Raw genomic sequence first — 24,087 nt, 5'->3', positions numbered from 1 at the left:
GATAACGTTATCTAAAGTAGTGTCGCGGTTATTTCACGACTCTTCTAGGCCTCCCAGAAGGGGAAGCCTGGACTAGCTTAAATGAGCTTTAGAGCTATCTAGTCATGCATCAATACAAAGTTTTAGTTTAAAGAAAGAAGGTGAACACAGACGAGTGCCTCAAGATTAAAGAAAGGAGAAGAAGTTCTAAGTTGATCTTTTATTGTTCTTTTCGAAGTCAGCCAGATAGGGTCAGGAAGCTTCAGTCTTCTAACAACACAAAGGAATACACACACTTTTATACAGTATTTGGGTGAATAATGGTGGGGGCTTTAAGCTCCACCTTTTAACATTATATAACTATACCTTGGTTGAATATAATCGTTACCAAACACATTCAGTTTTAGGGAGGGTTCTTCCGGCCCCATTTCTTGGCGTCATGCCATATTCCCACTTTTGGAGTTAATCGTGGACAAATCAACATGGTACAGTTTTTTAAAAAACCCTGTCCTTCACCTGCCCAATCTTCTCATGGGAGAAGACTGACCTTGGGCCTCTTGAGACACTTGGTATGACTAATGAATCTGGTTAGCCTTTTCAGCCGTTCTGAAGAGCTTTTTCTCATAACTTCTGGGTACTTTCCAACTATGGCCAGTCATTATCATATTTCTTATCTGTCTCCCCCTCAGATCCCAGCTGCGCCTGGTACAGACTGGGCCTTACTGAGGAAGGGCAGACAGAGTTTTAGTAGAACTCAATGAACTCATTCATATATGGCCAAATGTACTAATATATGAGTAATATAACATATATTGATCACTAATATCCTAATTTAGGGCCCCACAGTAGATAACTAAAATATTCCACACTGAAATACAGTAGTTAACATTAGCTAACCTAGCTGGCTTAATCTTTCCACTCTGAAATAAAGTAGTTAACGTTAGCTAATCTAGCTAGCTAAAACATTCCACACTGAAATAAAATAGTTAATATTAGCTAACCTAGCTAGCTATAAAGATTCCACACTGAAATAAAGTAGTTCAAATTACCTAAAGTTGCTAGCTGAAACATTACACACTGAAATAAAGTAGTTAACATTAGCTAACGTAGCTAGCTAAATTTTTTCACTCTGAAATAAAGTAGTTAACATTAGCTAACGTAGCTAGCTAAATTTTTTCACTCTGAAATAAAGTAGTTAACATTAGCTAACCTAGCTAGCTAAAACATCCCACACTGAAATAAAGTAGTTAAAATGACCTAAAGTAGCTAGCTAAAACATCCCACACTGAAATAAAGTAGTTAACATTAGCTAACGTAGCTAGCTAAATCTTTTCACTCTGAAATAAAGTAAACATTAGCTAACCTAGCTAGATAAAACATTCCACACTGAAATAAAGTAGTTAACATTAACTAACCTAGCTAGCTAAATCAATCAACTCTGAAATAAAGTGGTTGACTTTAGCTTACCTGGCTAGCTAAATCATTCCACACTGAAATGTAGTTGACATTACCAAACATTAGCTAACCTTGCTGAGAGGGGTCTGTGTGCAACAGGGGCTTCACAGTGCACATGCAATGTCAAGCCCCGGAAATGCACTCTCAAGCGCTACACTCACAATGCTTTTAGACAAACTCCCTTCAAATAAAATATAATTTATTATTTTTGTTTAAATTCCCCTTTATACACCAGAATGTCAGTGCAAGGTATGATAAAATACGAAGATGTACATGTTTAATACAAATAAAGTTTAGTACAAACAATATAAACCATATAAAATGTTGACTCAACCTAAAATTGATGTGCACAAATATTTTTATATCAGCGCTATAAACTAGGATTTAGAGGAGGAGTTATCTGCGATAACTAAAAGTCAATCAAAAATACAAGACAATTTAGATATAACCGGTTAATTAATATTAATATCTATACTGCTCTCATCATTTACACTTGCTAGCTGTTGTCATGTCTGTTACCGTTTGTAAAATTGCAAAACACACTATGGATTTAAAAACTCTTATAAATCTTCAGAAGTGTAAAAGTGTAAAAAAGAGCTTGAAAGTGCATTTCAGGGGCTGGGTGGTGGTCACGCCCACGCCCACACCTAATTTCATTAAAATGACCTAAAGTAGCTAGCTAAAACATTCCACACTAAAATAAAGTAGTTAACATTAGCTAACCTAGCTAGCTAAAACATTCCACACTAAAATAAAGTAGTTAACATTAGCTAACCTAGCTAGCTAAAACATCCCACACTGAAATAAAGTAGTTAACATTAGCTAACCTAGCTAGCTAAACCATTCCACACTAAAATAAAGTAGTTAATATTAGCTATGCTAGCTAGCTAAATAATTACACACTTAAATAAAGTAGTTAACATTAGCTAACCTAGCTAGCTAAAACATTCCACACTAAAATAAAGTAATTAACATTAGCTAACCTAGCTAGCTAAAACATCCCACACTGAAATAAAGTAGTTAACATTAGCTAACCTAGCTAACTAAAACATTCCACACTAAAATAAAGTAGTTAATATTAGCTATGCTAGCTAGCTAAATAATTACACACTTAAATACAGTAGTTAAAATAAGCTAACCTAACTAGCTAAATCTTTCCACTTTGAAATGAAGTAAAAATTGGCTAATCTAGCTAGCTGAAACATTCCACACTGAAATATAGTTAACATTAGCTAACTTAGCTAGCTAGATCTTTCCACTTTCAAATAAATTAAACATTAGCTAGCCTAGCTTACACACTTAAATAAAGTAGTTAACATTAGCTTACCTAGCTAGCTGAAACATTCCACACTGATATATAGTTAATATTAGCTAACCTAGCTAGCTAGATCGTTCCACTTTCAAATAAATTAAACATTAGCTAACCAAGCTAACTAAATCATTCCACACTGAAATAGAGTAGTTAACATTAGCTAACCTAGCTAGCTAAAACATTCCACACTGAAATAAAATATTTTCTAAGAACATCTCAGTAAGACAGGTTATTGTTAGTTGTTGAGGTTGTCTGTCAGTTTGAAGTATAGTTTGCTAGCAACCATTTTCTGATTATCACCACTTAATATCTGCAGGTTCCCATTAACAATTAATTAAATTAATAAGTAATACCAACAAATTACACTTCTTACTAGTTGTTTCTAAGTTGATTTCTGCTCGCATTGCAGTCCTTATTAATTACTTTAATACTTAATTGTTATAAGACATATTAAAAACAAGTTAATACATTTTTACCCCCAGTTACAATGGCTAGAATGAAGTCCTTTTTCATGAAGCAATGTTTACCCAGCTATTAAAACACTCACTGATGTTATTCGCTCCTGCACAGTCACAAAGCCTTTTGCAGATCTGATCTGAGAAGCTTTGTCTCAATGCTTGATGGACAGACTATGTTTGCTGCCTTTTCCACAATTTTTTATCTTACATGCATGTTGCAGGTCCTGTAAATGTCAGTGTTGGCATTTATGTATGCTTTCTCATTTTTAATCTATATGATTTTTAAACATATAGGTCTGATCCAGGGTCACTTTTCCCTCATTTTCCTCTGTCAGGTATAAAGTAAACATTGACGACTCATCCCTCAGTGCACAGAGGGGATTAGTTGTGGGATCAGCTGACACCGTCTCTTCGAAAGTGAAGGATACTGCAGTTGTTTGGGTCACTTTCGCAACACATTTTAGGTGAGTGTAACATCTTCTCTGGTAGGGCGAAGCTCTTCCAAAGTTTTGTTCCAGCTAAAAAAATAAATAAATGCATAGCCACAATCATAATCTCTTCATTATAATTCAGGTATAAAACAGATCTATAAACTCATTTTGACTAGTCTTGTTAGCAGGATCATTAATGTTGTTTTTAATAGTAATATTTTCCATTGATTTACATGAAATCTCACTTACATAATTCTCATTTTTACTACTGAAAATTCTATTCAATACCTTAAATTAGCATTAGTATTATTTAGAAATCCCTTACAGAAGTGTGGAATTTTACTAGTAAAAAAGTGATGATAGACAAGGGAAGTTTAATGTAAATCAGACAACTCCGTGTAGATATCTATATTGTATTTCTCTATATAAAAAATACACTTTTTTCTAGTGAAAAATAATTTTAGAGATATTTGATATCAGATGAATAAACATTTGTATAATCAGAATTTATAATTAATATGGGTTGAGATGGATTGGATTGATTTGTACTAATAAAACATATTAAATAATATTAGATAACTGTAACTGGAGTTTTTACTGTTTTCCCATTTAAATCCATTTTTCATACAACCACTTGCAAATGTAAAAATACAATATAGCCATGTAAAGCCGTTTTAGCCTAAAGCCACACCAGCGATACAACTCTGGTTTCAGATATTACCTCATATCCTCAATGTAGTTCTGACTTACCATTGATTTACATTGGATTTTACTTTTTTTTTTTACTGGAAAAACTCCAGTTACAGATATATACAATGACTTTGAATTACAATTTCTACTAATAAAAATATATTTCTACTTTGATCTTATTTTAATATATTTTTAATTTATTATCATTAGTGTAAAATACAATTTACCAATCTAAATTCCAAAATTTCGTAAATATAATAATAATAATAATAACAAGGCTAATGATTTACATTGAAATAGATTCTCTTTTATCTACAATTACATTATTACTAGTAGCAATTGAATTTGCAGATATTTTGAAGGAAATTGTAATTGGTAAAACCCCAGTTATAAATAGGAAAAATATTATTAACACTAAAACCTGAACTATACATACCCAAAATTAAATAAAAAAAAATATGGCACTAGGTAGAATTATAGTGAATAAATCTGTAACTGGAGTTCTTACTAATAAAAATACTAGACTTCAGAATAACTGAATGGGTATTTAATCCCTTTTTCCCCACAAGAAAGGCAACAAACAATTCCAAATTGTCCTGACAAATGATTGTCCAGCGATTTACACTATTTATTCTATAGTCAAACTTTAGTTTTAGTTGATTTGAGTGTAGTATAGTGTAATCCACAGTGTAATTAATGTAAAACATGGAGCAAGATAACTACAAGATACATTAAACATTAAAAGCGCTACATTCAAATGCAAATATGAGAACAATAAAATGATTTGCTTCCAATGTGTATTATATGTACTAAAAAATAACAATTTAAATAACAAATACTAAACTCTGAAAATAAAATTGATAGACCATTCATTTAATGCAATCCAAAATATCTATATATTTAAACGAAACACTGATTTATTTTTAGTGGCATTCTTTGGTGAACTGGGCATGAAGGAGCTTGTTCAGAGATCTTTCTCTTGTTCACAGTGGATGGCTCTGACCCTGCTGCACTTTTGTTGCATGGTTCTAATGAGGCCTCTTCATCTGCAAGATGCAGTAATGAGACGGTTACATTTTGATTTTTTTGTAATTTTTAGTAAATGTTGTTTAATTTGAATGTTTTAAACATTCCAATTTAATGTGACACATTGTATTCACTGAACTTTTAATATAATATAAAATATGAATATAAAACAATACCACATTCCTTGTGTGTGCATGTTTCATTTTGATTCTTGCATGTTTTCTGCACTTATGTAGTTATTCTTAAATCTTGGATCAAGGAACAAGTTAATGTTTAGAAGGAGTTGAATTGTGGTATGTGCAATATATTTATACAATTTCTGAAAAAAAAAATTGCGTTAACACAAACATTTTTTGTGTAACACATTGTAGCAAGCAAGCAAACAATACTGAAAACAATAAAATCACTTATAAATAATTGGACGAGCTGACTTGTACTTACTGACTGCACGATGCAACCTGAGGCCATATATTTTATCAAGCTTTCAGATGGTTTTTACTTGACTATTGAGCTCTAGAAATGTCACACATCTTCTTGTGATACTTTTCAATTGATAATGGAGCTTTGTGTAGTTGCATTGTGGTAATGTGTTTGGGTGATATTCTACAACGTACCTTATATTTTCCTTGGGGTTTCATGTGTTGGGGATGAATGCAGCCATCTTGAATCACTTCTGATGGGTTTAAAACTGCTCTATTATCCTAACTTTCATTTCACTCTTTAGCCAAATGTTTTTGGACACTGTTCTATTAACCGAAATTATTGGCATTCTACTATATAGCCAAATGTTTTTTGATGCCAACATTTAGCCAAATGTTTTTGGACGTAGCTTTATAATCTTATAAATATCCATTCCATTTTTTAGTCAAATGTTTCCACACCACTTAGACCAATTTCCAAACGTAAAAACTATTACTATCGAGGGTAGTTTGAATTTTCTAACAGTGTTAACTTGCATGGTACATTTTGAATATGTATGGTGACCAGCACAAAGTGAAGCATTGATTATTTAATACCAGGACCCAAGGAGACGGATTAGTACACAGGTTTATTTACAGAACTAGGCAAACAGAGGTAGTCAGGGACAGGCAATATACTAGATATATGTTCTGCATATACTAGAAAAGAGATTAAATGCATTCAAAACCTTCTAAGCAAAAGCTCTGAAGGTTTGGTACTAAACGATTAGTTGCAAGCTAAGAATCTTACTCTACTCCGAACAACTACGACATCTAAATTTTAAAGACTAATTTATGCTAACCTAACATCTGGTGCAAACACTGGCAGTGCCCTCACTCGAACAACCTTCCCTTCTTCAGTACAGAGCCCATAACGTAACTACCCTAAAAACTGAGCTCTGTCTCACGAAGAATGTCGTGGAATATCAAACATACGAGAAAACATAACATGGAATTCAATACACAACATCCCTGGATAAGGATCATTTTGCTGAACCTGTAAAATCCATTGTTAAATTCAGTTCATGTTTGTTTCTGGTGGAACGTGTCCCAAGTGAGAGAGTTAAACATTTTAGTGGGGTAAGGTGTTCTGTCTGAAAGATTTACGATTTGCACTTTTAATTGTCTTGGAACAGATTTGAGATAGTTTTCTCCCCTGTGTGAATGCGCTGGTGTTTTTTGAGATCACTCTGTTTGGTAAAACTCTTGACAGAGTGCTGATGTTTCTCCATGTTGAGACTTGGCTTAATTTGTCTGTGAAATGTCCACACTCTCATTTAGGAAGAAGTGCAGAAAAGTTTGTATTCAAATTAAAAGAACAAAATATGTCCTGGCTTGGTGAAGGTTAAAAACGCTGGTAACATTAGCCAGCTAGATAACATCGCTGGGTTAAAAAAGCACTGGGAATGTTGGCTAGCTAGATAACATTAGCTATTTGGTTAAAAAGCACTGGGAACATTGGCTAGCTAGATAACATTAGATACTGGTTAAAAAGCACTAGGAACATTTCTAACAAAATAACATTAGAAACTTGGTTTAAAAAGCACTGGTCACATTGGCTAGTGTTGTAAAAAGAAAATGAAAGATGGGTTTCCCCCCACCCCTCATCCGGGGTACAACTCCCCTACGTGTTCATTTTGATGGAGAGAGTCGCAGACAGGTGGAGTGAAGTTGAAAGCAAATCAAGTATTTATTACTGAATTCAGGAGAACCAATACATACAAGACAGTTAACAGCCATCCTAGTAAAAGTTCTGACCCCCTTCTGATCTGACTCCATGTTTATACCCCAAATGACGTGAAACCTGCTGATGAGGCGTTGCTAATGATTAGCTCATGTTAATGTGCATAATTTCACGTGTTAGTACTCAAGTTCCACATGTCTGACCGGACCACTAGTGTTCGGCCTTGACTGTATCCAGCCGGACAGTGTGGTATTGTTTCAAGAATTGACTGGGTCCAGTCAGACAGTGTGATATTGTTTCAGTAATTAGACAGTGCCGCCCTCCCTATGTGCGCGTGTCCTCCTCCCGCTTTGATAGGTGAAGGACTTTACATGCACAGAGAGAAAGGCCGCCCTGTTCATCCCGAAGTCTCCTTTGTATCAATTCAGTTCATACAGAGTGCACCAGTCAATGATTGATGGCCGTTAGTTAGGATCATGCAGTGACCAAAATGCCTTAAGCGTGAGCTAAACAAGTCACACAATAGATTTCATATGTTATATGCTAATATGTCAGTAACACGTGGTTAGTACTCCATACAGTAGATCCTATGTGTTAGTTAAATGCCTTATGTATCATGTGGGTTAGTTTGTCATATAATAGAGTCTGTGTTAGTTACATGCCTGATCAAGCAATGTTTAACTATATGTGTAAAGAATATATATTGTGAGTATTGGTTAATCGTCTGTATAAATGTGTATAAAATACAATGTGAGTGTTGGTTAATCTTTTATATAAATGCATATAAAATACAAGGTTTCACACAATGATTATGTGATTATAGATGCTAAAGTTAAGTAATCATAATTGAAAGATATTTGTCAATACACCCAAGGTATAATAAACGTTAACTCTTCACTAGCTAGATAATATTTGATACTTGATTAAAAAAGCACTGGTCACATTGGCTAGCTAAATAATAGGGGTGGGAATCGTTTACTATCTCACGATTCGATTCGATTCCGATTTTGGGGGCCACGATTCGATTCAAAATCGATTTTTGATTCAAAACGATTTGAATTATAAAAATTTCTGCTTCTGGCTTATGAATCTTATTGAAAAAAAACCCCTCCATAATATACACTGGTCCTGGAGCAGGTAATGTGTTACAAAAACAATAAAATGTGCAGGAATGTGGGTCCTCAGTGACAGAGGAATCACTGGGATATCACAATGACGTTAATGAACAATAAATAAATAATAAATAACACTGCTTTATTACCAGGCTACTAGCGGTGGTGTGTAGGTGACGCTGCTGGGCTGATGTGATGATAGCAGTGGAGCGCTAAAGTTCAGGAGCAGCTGCTGATTAACTAGTTAATTTAAGGTCGTTGTATTTCTTCAGAAAGGGGGCAGGAGGTGGAGAAATTAATTCATATGGTCCATTCCTTAATTCCTCTGTGATGAGGAGCTGAAATTAGCTCTGATTAGCTTATTGTATTTTTCCGTTCCGCCTTAAATGCTGCAGCCCGCTGCCACCTGTAGCGTTATTTAAGGTGGAACTGGAAAGTTAGCTAGTTAGCTAGCTAACAGTTACTGAAACTAACTACTAGCGATCTTTTTTATGCTTGTTATGAAGCATTCTGCCATAAAACATTGAAACTACACGTTAATCTAATGTAATATAGTGCTTGTTCTGCCATCTTACCGGTGATTCTCAAACACCTACGCTCTGTGTGTGTCTGGAAGATCTCCGTTTGAAAGGACAAGCGCTATCCCCAGGGTTGCCAGGTCCAACAAAAATACCCAGCCCAAAATCAGTCTAAAACCCGCCCCTCAGAATCGATTTTGGGACATTTTAAATCGATTCTGAATCGTAGTAAATGAGAATCAAGATTCTTATGTGAATCGATTTTTTGGCACACCTCTACTAAATAACATTAGATACTTGGTTAAAAAAGCACTGGCTAGCTAGCTAGATAATATTTGATACTTGATTAAAAAAGCACTAGGAACATTGTCTAACAAAATAACATTAGATACTTGGTTAAAAAAGCACTGGTCACATTGGCTAGCTAGGTAACATTAGATACTTGGTTAAAAAAGCACTGGGAACATTGGCTAGCTAGAAAACATTAGATACTTGGTTTAAAAAGCACTGGGCACATTGGCTAGCTAGATAACGTTAGATACTTGGGTTAAAAAAAGCACTGGGAACATTAGCTAGCTAGATAACATTAGATACTTGGGTTAAAAAAAGCACTGGGAACATTAGCTAGCTAGATAACATTAGATACTTGGGTTAAAAAAAACACTGGAAACATTGGCTAGCTAGATAACATTAGATACTTGTTTAAAAAGCACTGGGAACATTGGCTAGCTAGATAACGTTAGATACTTGGGTTAAAAAAAAGCACTGGGAACATTAGCTAGCTAGATAACATTAGATACTTGGGTTAAAAAAAAACACTGGGAACATTGGCTAGCTAGATAACGTTAGATACCTGTGAAGGACCCTGTAAAATATCCTGTGTATTTGTATTATTTTCTTTGTTTTTCATTGTAAGTGTAAACAAACTCCATTTCCCATGTGCCTTTTCTGTTTCGCGGGTTTTTCCTGCTGGTTTCCTGTTCAGCTCAGCCAATCATACGAGTGAAAAGCTCGACAGACATTTTTCTATCCAATCCGCGCCGAGTAAGGGCGGGACTAAGAGGGAGAGTGTCTGTGGGTGTGTGTTGGAGGAGAAGGAGAGAGAAAGTGAGGAGAGAAGTTGTGTTTAGACTCTCCGGAGCGCTTTTATTTACTTGTTATCCGCTCTATAACACAGTTACAGTGCTATTGTACTGTATAGTGCTCTAAACCGCAGCGTTCAGTTCAGTTTTACTGCGGAACCTCTGAAGAGGCAGTTCAGCCGGACTGTGGAGTAAAGGCGCTTCTCCGCGGACTGAGAGCTGCTGCTGCTGCTGAGTTTCCTCGCGCCTGTCTGCAGCAGCTCGGCCGGACCTCGCGTGTGAGTTGAACACGGAGGGTGTTCTGATCTTCCCGGCGCTCGTGCACTGCGTCGTCTCCCGCTGTGAGTGCTGGGGACTGCTGCGTTCTGACCGGGAGCACCGCGAACCGGGAGTCTGTTGTCATGGCTACTGAGGACGCCATCTCCGCGAGCTCTGTGTGAACCGTGAGTAACGAATCAACTGACTCGGTTGACTCATTCGATTCACTTTCGCTTTCGCTGACTGAGTGGAGTTATAAGTGCAACAACGTACCGGCCCAACAAAAAGCGCTTGAACTGTTTACCTGGGTGTTTTACCTCTTATTGGAGGTGTGTTTTCTCAGTTCAGTGTTTCATACTAATTGTTTAAACCAAGAATTGTTTTATTTATTTTGTTTTACTTTGGTTTTATTAAACAGAGTTTCACCAAATATATAAATAAAAAGGAAAATAAAATGAGATTAACTACTTACATAAATGCATTAAACATTGAAAGGGGTCAAATTGACCCCAAACATAATAGGAGGATTAAGTGACTCAATCAACCAGGGAAGTTTGTTTTATTTCTACACAGAACCAGATATAATCTGGCCCAAATAGTCTCAACATCAGTAACTTCTTCCTTTAATGTGTACAAAAATTCTGTCTAAATTGGCTACTATTTTGTAGTAAAATGAGAATGCTTGCTGGACTCATTTGAACAAGTTTTTACCATCCTATTAACAAATAAACTCAAACAAATGTTTTTTTATAATTATTTATTTATAATTATTTGTTTAAAACTTTAATTTGCATATGAATTTTGCTACGCTTTTACAAGTGTGAAGTACCCTTCTATACAGAAATCAGGATGGTCCATTGTGATGTCAGAGAGTGATTTTACAGGGAGTAGGTGTGAATGACCTCAATTTATGGAAAGCTTTTAGAATACATAAATAGTAAGACTTTAGACAAGGTGAGCAACAAACAAGATCTACTGCAGTACGATCTCCTTTTCAAGAACCTGCAGGACATCAAGAAAGTAAATGTAAAGAAAATGTAACCATATTATTTTTAACGAAATTTAGATATTAAAAAGGTTTCTACTGGAATCAACGGCACCAACCTTTCAATAGTAATTAGTAAGTGCTATTTGTTGGGGTAGTTTGAAGTGACTAACAACTAAATACATTTTTCTGATAAACTGGTGCACATTTCTATCTCTTCTATCTCTGAGTGTCACTCTAACTGTAGCCATCTTACCTAAATTGAAATGTAAGTGCCAACAAGTTGGGGCATCACTTGCAGTTTGCCATCAATAGTGAGGACCAAGTCCATCTGGTACAACTTTAGCATTTATTACATACAGTGTTAAAAAGGTTATGTCAATTTGGTGTAAATTTTTGAACAGTGTTAACTTACATGGTAAATTTTGTCAGTAAAAAATAGTTTGAATATCCATGGTGACCATCACAAAGTGAAGCATTGATTATTTAATACAAGGAGTACGTGCTTCTCTTTTGGGTGGTCAAAATGGTACTATTGATCAATTAAGTGAAAGCTCATCTTATTCAGTTCATTTTCAGTCATTAAAGTTTATTATTCAATTTTAAATTAAATACAAACTACATGGAACGAAAAAGGAATGAAAAACTCTTCGGGAAAATCTGGACACTGTATTATGTACAGTAACAGTAACACTACAGCATTAATAATCAGCATCTTACATGCAGATAACAGATGGTAATCCTTAAACAGCTCATGAGCGCTCATTTTCCCTTGCTCCGCTCCTAAACTGCTGCTTAAGCGGTTAGAGTTAAATTTACCTGAAATAATACGAATATATGTCCTCTCCTAATAAAGAACTTTAATTTCAAAGCGAACATTTTTATTTTTTAAGAGTGGCCCTAAAATGCTGTAGTAACATTCTGATTGGGGATGTAATCGGGTACATGTGTTTACAAGGCTGTTGTTCTTCTTTGTATCTGATTATTTAAAGAATTATCCACCTCGTTCGATCAGATCAAAATTGTATTCGGAATGGCTTCAATCGGACTATTCTATTCTGATTGAGGTGTTTACATGGACCTTCTCTATTCCGATTGAGCCAGTAATCTGATTGTTAGTGGATTATTAGGCTGCATGTAAACGTACCCAATAGTTTTGACCTTTGAGTAAAATTTTCTAAGTGCTATTTGTTGGAGTAGTCTGAAATGACTCAAGCAACAGTCTCATATTTCTACACAGAACTGGATATAAAGTGGCAAATGTATGCTCCAACATCAGTAAGTTCTTCCTTTAATATGTTCAAAACATTTTGTCAAAATTGGCTAATATTTTGTAGTAGAATGAGAATGCTTGCATTTTGGAAAAGTTTAAAAAGTTTTTACCAACCCATTAACAAAAACTCATACAAATCCTTTTTTTTTTTCAATTAATTAGTTTTAAACTAGGGCTGAACGATTAATTGCATTTGCAATAATCTCGCGATATTTTAAAATGCGATTCTCTAATCGCACTGGCTGCGATTTGACTGGTCACGTGACTTGGGAGCGAGCCAAGCCGAGGACGAGCGGAGCATACCCGAGCAGAAGGCAGGGAGGTGGAGAAGTGAAGTCAACACAGCGCACTTTAGGGCGTTTTCACACCAGCACGGTTTGGTCCGGTTAAAACGAACTCTGGTCCGTTTGCAACTTTAGTGCGGTTCGATTGAGCAGGTGTAAAAACAGTAATCGCACTCGGGTGCGGATCAAAAGAACCGGAACGAGACCAGCTAGAGGAGGAGGTCTCGGTCCGGTACCAAACGAACTCTGGAGCGGTGTGCTTGTGGTGAGAACGTGATCCGGTCTCGATCCGACCCAGCTATTAAATATAAGCCATTTATTTGAGCTAAACTGATGATAAAGCAAGCATAGTTTAAACCAGGGGTCTCAAAGTACCGGCCCGCGGTTTCATACGGCCCCTCACTGGTTAACAAAATAAACATACATCTGGCCCGCAATTCAATTTAATTATTTATGCTTTATTATGTTCGTTTTCATATTTTATCTTAACTTGTATTTTGGTGTGTGTGTGGTTTTTGTTTTTTTTTTGCTTACGCTGCGTTGCCTGCTTTAATAGTCTCCTGTTGCCTTCAACAGTCTAACCTTGCAGCCGTGGTGTGTTCACTAAACTCCGTAGTTATAAACATCCTGAGGTTAGCAGCGCGCTAACTGACCTGTTTATAATGTAATCCGAGCAGTGACTCCGTGAAGGCTGCTCTAAACTGCTGCTGTTAGCTGCTTGGGCTGAAAGATGAACTGTAGAGAGCTGTATTATCCGGTTAGTGGGGTTATTTTATTTCATACACAGAAGAACTTAAAAATGTTAAAAATGCTTCAGACTGGCTCAGCTGAGCCCTGTAGCCCGTGGCTGGGCTGTAGCTCTGACTAAGCAAAGACTGCGGGCTTGTGGTGCTGCAGCTGCAGCTCCCACTAGTGGTTGGATGAGGAACTGCTAAATCTGAGGAAATGCCAAATCTGTCACAGCTCACAATTTTTGATTTTATATTTATTAAGCCTTATTTCAGTATCAAACGTTTTGATCAAAGTTAATATAACTTGTACTTGATGTTATTTCTATTCACTTGAATAGTTTGGTTCTTGATTGATGGAGTTTTTGGATTTCATAACATGACAAATTAAAAGGATTTATGTTAATAGAGCAACAAGCAAACATTTTTCCATGCAACTGTAATATTTGATTGAATAAATAGTATATTGAGAGTTATTTAACATTAAGGAGTAATTACATTCATTTTATATTACATCTGGTTACATTTTCTTATATTTATAAGTTACATCTGGCCCTCAGAGGACAGCCAATATGCCAATGTGGCCCTCGGCAAAAATGAGTTTGAGACCCCTGGTTTAAACTAATATATTAGCCAGAGAACGCTAATTACCACAGCTGTGAACAAACACTGTGTCCATGCACGCGCTGCATTCACTGCTCTGTTTAAATCTGCGCTGCACGTAGAAACACTGTGTTTGAAAGTGCAGCGTTCAGTGTTAAAGCACAGATATTTGCGCTGGAACACAAAATATTCTCGCTGTATTTACTTTTTTCGTATATTTATATTTAATGTACTCCTGTGTCAGACAGCTCTGACCAATCAGAGGACACAGGCTGCTCGCGTGATTTATTGATGCGCATTTTGGTGCGTTTACATTTATGCCTATGGGAAACCAGACCGAACAGAGCGAGAAAACGCTCCAAGTAAACGAACTCATTAGAAACGAACTACAGGTGTGAAAACGCCCTTGTTGCACAATGGCTTCAGGCTCGACAGAACACATCAGTTGTGTAGAATTACTTTGGCTTTAAAAAAGAAAGATGCTGCTCAACGTCAGGTACTTTGCTAAACGTGCCTTGCTACTGTTGCTACGATGCGAGGTAACACTACAAACCAGTGCTGCATCTTCAAATACAGAAAATAACGAGTTGGTTAAAGCAGATTCTCTTTATGTTTTTTGCACTTTAATTTTTCATGGTGTTACTAGCTGGAGAGCAGTAAGTTAAATGTTTTATATCTGTTTTTTCTAATAAAAAAATGGTGACAAGGAAAAACTATATCTATTTATTTTTCTATAAAAAAAACAAATGGTGAAAAGGAAAAGCATTGATTTTTTTTGCTTTATTGTTATCTGTGCTTTAAATAAATCTGACATTGTTTATTATTAAACAGATTGATTTATTGCTTCTGTTGTTGAAAAATACTTGAAGACAAAAAAATTGCATTTTAAATCGCAATCGCAATTTATAGATAAAACATTGCAATTAGATTATTTTCCAAAATCGTTCAGCCCTATTTTAAACTGACATTTGCATATGAGTTTTCAAATGTTTTACAAGTGTGAAGTACCCTTCTATACAGAAATTAGGATGGTCCATTATGATGTTCAGGACAGGAGTGCATATCACTGTTAGTCTGAAGCTAATGTGGGGGGAAATAATGTTATTAGGGGTTGTAAAAAAAATCAGGAATCTTTTATAAATTGGTGTGAAGGAAAAAGCTTCGGACATCATTGGTCACATGATCAATCTAGAATGAATCAACCATCAGCAGAGTGATTTGAACCAATGTGTGTCGGGGTTTTTTGGCACACGCCTCAAAGCTTCAGATTAGAGGGTAACATCACTCTCTTTCTTTAAGTTCTCAGCTTCCAGTGAGACCAAAACAGAATCAAGATTGTCTGTCTAAACAGTGGGCAGTCCTTATAAAGGCACTAAACAGGTGTCAGACTGATTATTGTGAGTGACAAAAGGTGGCCTCCTTCTAGTGGATGGAGGACCACCAGCACCCCCTTACACTATGGACTTCGACTGGGATAAAAGTACAGAAGCTTTTATGGTAAATGAAGATGTCTAAATAGTTTTATCAGTATAGTGTAACTGATTTGGGCAGTTCTCTTCAGTTAATTGACCTGCTTGTATTTTAATATTCAATTGCATTTTTCTTTGTTTTTTTCCAGAAATGAAAATCTTCTCCTGAAATTCTTCACCAACAACCAGGACAGACAAAGAGCAATGTTAAACTGCTGAAAGAGGTGTAGCAAAAGCCGTCCAGAAGAATTTCCAGAAGACACAGAAACAGTTTGATACATTTAACAGACAAATGAAGCCAAGTCCCAACATGGAGAAACATCAGCACTCTGCCAAGAGTTTTACTAAACAGAGTACTGTCAAAAACCACCAGCGCATTCACACAGGAGATAAACCATATTACTGCTCAGACTGTGGGAGGAGTTTTACTAAACAGAGTACTCTTAAAAAACACCAGCGCATTCACACAGGAGAGAAACCGTATCACTGCTCAGATTGTGGGAGGAGTTTCACTCAACAGAGTAGTCTCAAAAACCACCAGCGCATTCACACAGGAGAGAAACCATATTACTGCTCAGATTGTGGAAAGAGTTTTACTAAACAGAGTACTCTCAAAGTACACCAGCGCATTCACACAGGAGAGAAACCGTATCACTGCTCAGATTGTGGGAGGAGTTTTACTAAACAGAATACTCTCAAAAACCACCAGCGCATTCACACAGGAGTGAAACCGAATCACTGCTCAGACTGTGGGAAGAGTTTTACTCAACAGAGTAATCTCAAAAAACACCAGCGCATTCACAAAGGATAGAAAACTATCCCAAATCTGTTTCAATTAAAAGTGCGAATCGTAATCCTTTCAGACGGAACACCTTATCTTACACAAATGTTTAACTTAATCACTTGGGACACGTTCTACCAGAAAACTGAATTTAACAATGGATTTTACAGGTTCTGCAAAATGAATCTTATCCAAGGATGATGTTTATTGAATTCCATGTTATGTTTTCTCGTATGTTAGATGTTCCAGGACAGCTCAGTGCTTAGGGTAGTTACTGTAGTAGTTCAGTTCTGAAGAAGGGAAAAAACTTACTCTGTAAAATTTAGATGTCATAGTTGTTAGGAGTAGAGGAGGATTATTAGCTTGCAACTAAATGTTTAGGACCAAATCTTCAGAGCTTATGATTCGAATGCTTTTAATGTATTTTCTAGTATATGCAGATTTGATTATTTCTATTAATTTCTAGTATCTCTTTTTTCACTCTGTGGAAGCCGTCCTCAGTTCCCCAAGCTAAGCATAGCTTATCTTAATGCTATTTACTGCTAGACCCATCTGTATGAAAGAAGAAGTGAAAACACCACCTGAGGAATTCCAGAGAGTGTGCTCCCAAAAGTGAGACCCAAAGCCGCAGAGAGACGACACTGTGCCAGGTACTGCTGTGTGGACCGAAGGAGCATCCAGACCCCGCAGAGAGGCCAACAAAATCCTTTACAGAGGTTTAATAAAACGCTCAAGCTGTAGTTCCCATACTGAAATCAACCTCCTCCAGGCTTGTGTAGCGCAATGAGGTTGCAGGCTCATTCACTCCCTCTGATGGTGTAATCGTTGGTCTATGGTTCAGTCGTTCTGATTTAAAATCTGTTCCCATAGAGGGATATTTGGTTGTTGTATTACTCAAGTTTTATACTCTCTTATCTTTTCCTTATTGAATATTATATGTTGCTGAAGGTTTTTAATCTTCAAATTTATTAAGAATATCCAAATCATTTAGTTTCTTAATTGTTTTTATTCTCTACAAACTATTATCTTTATATTGTTTCACCTCTATATTTACTCATCTGTGTGTTTTATTGAACTACTTTTATATTGCAGATCTGCAATCTCATTGTGTTTTCTCAACATATGTTTGACATGAAACCTATAGGCCTGAGATTGTCTTCTGTTATTACTTGTTAAATACTCAAAGGCGTCCAGCAGAGAAATCCAGTGTGAAATTGGAGTGAAACATAAAAGTCAACTTAAGATTGAAATATATATATTTTTAATGGTTCAGGCTTAAAAGGGTTAAACATACAATTACTTCCAAAGGTAACATGTGTTTAACTTGTATTCATATGTTTATAAAATTCTTTATTGTGAGTGCTTGTGGGTTGTGTTGTTTTGTTTTTTGGAAGAGCATAATCATTCACCAACTACACTTAATTACCAAATTCTACATTTGAGTTATTGACCATTGTTATTGGTAGCTAGTGTAGGTAAATGTCCAAACAAAGTATTTCCTGTTTTACCGACCATTATTATTGGTAGCTAGTCTAGTTAAATATCCAAACACAGCATTTGCTGTTTTAATGACTATTATTATTGTGCAAAATAGTCATTGTATTGGTGTAAATAGTTTAAAAAGAAAACAAAAGCCGTACAGAATACATATTTCATTTATTTTCTGTGTTAATGCAAGAAGGTCACTTAAAAGGGATTAAGGGATATACTGAGGGAGAAGTGTACAGGTGAGGGTGGAGTAGAGGATTGGTACGGGCCCGCCCACGGGACGAGAGAGAACAGCGGAGATGCGGGAGTAGCAGCGCGGGAGAGGCGAGGAGGATAAAGTTCCTCACAGGCTGAACAAAATTCACTAATAATCAGTATTAATTAAACTAACCGGTAATTTTAAGGACACTGAAGTCCATACTAAGAGTGTGCTGGTGGATAAAGCTTGGATAATCTCTCTATAAGTGAAGTTCTGTTAGCACTGTTAGCTTAGCCAGCTCGGCTAGCTGTGTTTAGCCTCGTGTATTAGCTGCTCTGCGCTAGCCGTGAACTCTCCGCTGCAGCGCCGCTCCGACAGACTGTTCCCCGGACTGACTCGCGCTCTCTCCGCCTCCACTGAACACCAGGACCGCTAACACTGCTAACCAGAGAGCGCTCTGAGTCCCCGCGTGGATCAGAGTTCCTCTGAGGGAAAACGCTCCGTGCTGCAGGACCCCGCGCTCTGCTCCCGCTCATATTCACTGAATCTGAGGTAAATCTGAAACTCTTATTTCTGCTCGTTAGAGTAAAGCGGACATTAAGCTCCGAACCAGACCTGCACCGTTTAGTTCTGTTCATTTCATCTATAAATTCTGTTCTTTATGAGTGTATTCTTTAGAGTGGACCCACATATTTAATTTAAGAAGGTATTTTATTTTGCAAACTAACTTTAAAAGGTACATTTCTGATTAAGGGTTTAAATATATAACTGACAGTGTAGTTCTAAAAGTAAGAAAAAAGGGGTATATTAACCTAAAAGCAATCCTACAGCTAAAGTCTAAGTTACTAATTCTAAAATAAGATCTAATCCTAAAACATAAGCCTGAGGAATAGTAATCATTAAAATAATTGTTTATTTAAATGATTAATAGTAATTTAAATAATTGGGGTACTGTTTAAAATATAACTCTTATTTGTTTCTTAAATTTACATATGGGTATTTACACACAATATTTGTACTATTGCATCTAAAAAAGGTACTAAACTGCTCTGTCTTGAAAAGATATAACTCTATTGTTGATTGAAGCCTGCTATTTATGTATTTTTGTTAAAAGTATTAAAAAGGCCTTATTTTGCCCTACCGTTTTGATACACTCAGTATCAAACTCAGTAACTACTGCCTATTTTTATATACCTGTGTGATAGTCCTTTTATTGTGTTTTATATTTTCTATTATTTTATTTCTGCAAACATAGAGAAGGGAAAGAATAGATAGAACTCAGGCCCTTATTTCTTCCAATTAACTGGGGATAGGGGTTACATAAGCAATACCTAAAAATAATCAAAGAAAAGAAAGAAGCTAAAAAGAAATGTTGAAAAATAGCTAAAACAAACCAGCATTAAAAACTAAAAGGTTAACTAAAAAAATAAAGAAACTGAAAACATACCAAAGATCATAAAGATCACCTTGAAGGTGGTTAGAGACTAGAAGTTTAAAATGATTTAGTGACACCAGCAGGCTGAGCTTTAGAGTTTCCTGTAGTGAATTCCAGCTCGCTGGTTCACTGTAATGAAAAGCAGATTTTCCCAGTTCAGTTAAAACTCTCGATGATCCAGTTACTGGAGTGAGTCTGGTAGGTTGTGTTATTTTTTTTGTGAGATGTACGGTGGCATATGGTGAGGAAGTGCTTTATGTGTTTCCCGGCGCACAGCAAGAGAAGACCATCCAACTTTTTTATAGAGTGAACAGTGATGTGTACCAGTAATCTTAGCGCTGCATGATGCACAAAATCCAGTGGTTTGAGTGTAGTTGCTGACGCATGTCTGTAAATCACATCACCATAATCTAGCTTAGATAAAAACGTTGCTTCCACAATTTTATTCTTGTGTACATGGGAAAGCATGATTTATTTCTAAATAGGAAGCCGAGTTTTTGCCTTAGCTTACCTGAAAGCTTGTTAATATGGTGCTTAAAAGTAAATTTGCCATCTAGCCATATGCCAAGGTGCTTATATTCATTAACTCTTTCCACATTAGAACCCTTTAAAGTTGTAGTTTTAAGAGTATAGTTGTAAAGGTGCACAGTGTAGTCCACCTTGGCTGTGGGTGGAGATACAACCTATCTGATACAAATGTTCAAAACATGCCTACCTAAATTAAAATAAAAACATGCGCTGTAACAAATGGAAATCAAAAATTAGTTCACAGAGCGTGAGGGTATAGTTTACATGTGTCTTGTTAATCATTTTATGTACAATATATGTCAAAAGTGATCCGACTGAACCATGTTTCTTTGATATATCTTTGGAACAAGTTCATCATTAATAATGTTCTATTCCAAGAATGCAGTAAATATCTTCATTTTTATTTCTCTTTTTTGTTTGTTAATAAATGATCAATCAGGCTTACACACATGGATCAGGCACATGCATTTCACAGCTCCCATTGTGAAGTATTTTATCTATGTTTAACATTATGTTAAAGATGATTGGTTGAAACTCCCTCTGCATCTGTGGTGTCTGGGTTTGGGTCCACCTATTTAGTAAACCTGAAATTCTCACAGTATGATTGTGTGCAAAATGAGAAACAGTTTGCAAATATGAATTAAGTATTTGCCCTCACTCACTACTGAAGTAATATCCTTGTAATATTCAATCATGAAAGATAGAAAAGAGAGAACAAAGAAAAAAATCAGCTAGCATGAAATAATCTGGGAAATGAATGAGGGTGATTTCTGACCCTTGTGGCCCTATGATAAATCCTGCGCAAATTGCAGCCTTGCACCAACACCGTTAAAATAGTGTCAGAGTTTGGGCGTGGTGGTCTGGAAGGGAGGTGTGTTCAGGTAAAATCTGGCATGTTGCTATCTTAACAGCAGAAAATACAGGTGAGCCACTGACCGATTTAAACCCTGACAACTGATATTTTATTTTTGTACCTGTGTTTTGATATTTTAGAATTCGTTAGATTAAATTTCCTTTAGCATTTTGAGCTTTAGTTAGTTACTTTCCTATTTCATATCTATTTTTCTGTTTTTATTAAATGCTGCAGAGCTTTAAACGTGCAGATGATTTTTTTTAATGTATATTATTTTATTTTTGTACCTGTGTGTAGACTATTTCTTTTTTGTTATTTTAGAATTCGTTAGATTATATTTCTTTTAGCATTTTGAGCTAAGTTTAGTTAGTTATTGTCCTTTTTCATACCTATATTTTTCTCTTTTTATTAAATGCTGCGGAGCTTTAAACGCGCGGATGATTTATTTTTTTATGTATATTTTTTTAGCTTTGTACCTGTGTGTACACTATTTATTTTTCGTTATTTCAGAATTCGTTAGATTATATTTCTTTTACCATTTTGAGCTAAGTTTAGTTAGTTATTTTCCTATTTTATATCTATTAATCTGTTTTTATTAAATGCTGCGGAGCTTTAAACGCGCGGATGAGCTCGCGTTCAGGCTCGGGTTCACGCTCGGGTTCAGTCTCGGGTTCAGTCTCTCGTTCACGCTCGGGTTCAGTCTCGCGTTCACGCTCGGGTTCAGTCTCGGGTTCAGGCAGACAATCTAAACTCTAGTATGCAAAACTATATTATTATTTTTATGAAATTTTCCATTCTTTCAAATAGCAGGATACTTTGATTTTTATTTCTCAGCCCGGACGAGACCCGGCCCGAGGAAAGTAATGGAAAATCTCGGGTCAGTCCAGGCTCCAGGAAATAGTCATCTGTTTTTTAATACTATTTTTATTTTATATAAAGCTACGGCCTGATAATCACCATATAACAACGTATTACTGTTAACGAAAACTGAAAGTGAAAGTTCCTCTTAACTGAAACTAATAAAAACGGTAATTAAAAGAAAAAAATAAATCGAACTGAAATTACAGATTGAATACCCAAATTTTTGTGTTTGTTAATTTATTTATAAGCGCTGTATCCACTACAGCAGCTTAACAGCGGGTGGTGTTGTTCCGTTTCTGCTCGCGAAGGGGAGCCGGGGTTCAGATGTCGGCAGTGTTGGGAGTAATGGCGTTAAAACTAACGGCGTTACTAACGCCGTTACTTTTTTTCAGTAACGAGTAATCTAACTAATTACTCTGACTGTAACTATAACGCTGTTACCATTTCCGACACCCCGTTACTGCACGTTACTTTAGCCGCTCTATGAACTTTTTTTTTTTTGTTGTAACTTTGCTTTGCCCTGGTTAACCCCTCTTCTTTCCGGTGAACTTGAGCTTCTGGCCGCTGTGCCTGTGGTTTGGCGTGGTGAAGTGAGGCACAATTGTGACGATTTGCGTGCTCTAATCAATTCAGTGATTGCTGTGGACAGCCCAAGTTCTGAATTAAGGACGTTAAGCTCTTTTTAGCTGCTCCGGTTTTTGTGGTGCTGCTGCTTTCTCTTTTAGAGCTTAGATTCTCTGCCCGAATCCGACCTGACCCAAAGACCGTCCCAAAATCGGGCTCCTATTTTTATTTTATATAAAGCTCTGGTGTGATAATCACAATGTTGCTAAGTAACCAATTATAATTGTTCACTAAAGCGAACGAAATAGCGAAAACTGAAAGTGAAGAAAAACATTTGTTTTAACTGAATCTAATAAAAACGGTAATTAAAAGGAAAAAACATAACTATCTCGAACTGTATTTTGTGTTTATAAAACTAACTAAAACGAACTGAAATTACTGAATTTTCGTGTTTAATTTATTTATAAGAGCTGTTGTACAGCGGGCGGTGTAGCCGCAAAATACAACAGAAAACACTGAAAAACTGCAGAACTGTGAATGGGATTACAATATGAGCGCAAGGCAGATGAAAGAGAAACAGTAGATTCAGTATGTGAGAACATTTACCTGTGAGTGGCTCATTCCAGAACAAGCAAATATCTCTCTCTCTCTTTCTCTCTCACGTTTATTAGATTGATCTCTCTGATGAGATGTGTGAAAACTAATAAAAACTAGCAAGCCCACCCTAAAAACAAATTAAAACTTACTGAATCAAACTATAATAAAATGAAAAATGTAATCACGTAGCTCTGGGCGCACGTGAACGCCTCCGCGCTTGACTTGCAGCACTGTGTGTAGCTGTTCTTAAAAATCATTTTAATTAAATAATAGTTTTATGCTATGTTTCAGTGTTAATTAACATAATTCTGATTATATTTCACTCATTCAATCAGCCCGAAAACAGACAGTTTATGGTTTGGGTCGGCTCGGGCTCATAATGACAGTTCATGGTTCGGGCTTGGGCAGAACGTGCACGGCTCCGGCTGGGTCGGGTCGGATTTTTTGGGCCGATCTAAGCTCTATTCTCTTTTGGTGAAACTGTTATATTAATACCATTTTAACGGTCATTAGATTGTTGTTTTTGTTCATTATTTTGTTTTGTTTATATATACATATTTCCTTTGAGTGTGGCTTGGTTTGTTTAACTCCATCCCCAGACGCGTTTTTCCGTTTTTTTTCAGTATTATATGTTTTAGTAATTTTCTTTGGTCCGGTGAAGAATTTCGTTTTTATTTTTTGTAATTCGTTAGATTATATTTTTGTCAACATTTTGGGTTTATTATCGTTTGGTATTTTTCTAATAATAGTAAATACATAATTCATTTCCTTTTTTTTTGACGGGCGAATAATAAAAGTAACGCGATAGTTACTTTTACTGGTAACTAGTTACTTTTATAGTGGAGTAACTCCGTTAGTAACTCAGTTACTTTTTTGGAGAAGTAACGAGTAACTATAACTAATTACTTTTTCAAAGTAACGTGCCCAACACTGCAAACATATGATGGTGTTGCTTTCCAAGAATAGTTTTCCAATA

General features: G+C 36.1%; 2 protein-coding genes across 3 annotated transcripts in view; one reads left to right on the top strand and one right to left on the bottom strand.

The window, feature by feature from the left end:
* Positions 1-24,087, bottom strand: part of LOC125801482 (zinc finger protein 239-like) — a 297,730-nt gene that overhangs the window by 147,394 nt on the left and 126,249 nt on the right. The gene's annotated exons all lie outside the window — the stretch shown is intronic.
* LOC125801120 (uncharacterized) overlaps positions 1-24,087 on the top strand; it is a 103,711-nt gene that overhangs the window by 51,452 nt on the left and 28,172 nt on the right. The window contains exon 1 of one of the 2 annotated variants that reach the window (XM_049477226.1): positions 18,516-18,825. The exons of the other annotated variant lie outside the window; for it this stretch is intronic. The gene's annotated coding sequence lies outside the window, so the exon portion shown is untranslated. Of the gene's footprint in view, positions 1-18,515; positions 18,826-24,087 lie in introns of those variants that run through there. 2 annotated transcript variants of the gene reach the window in all.

This window comes from Astyanax mexicanus, chromosome 4 (genome assembly GCF_023375975.1).
Source record: "Astyanax mexicanus isolate ESR-SI-001 chromosome 4, AstMex3_surface, whole genome shotgun sequence".
In the NCBI taxonomy this organism is placed as follows: Eukaryota; Metazoa; Chordata; class Actinopteri; order Characiformes; family Acestrorhamphidae; genus Astyanax; species Astyanax mexicanus.
This window is presented reverse-complemented; position numbering and strand designations above follow the sequence as displayed.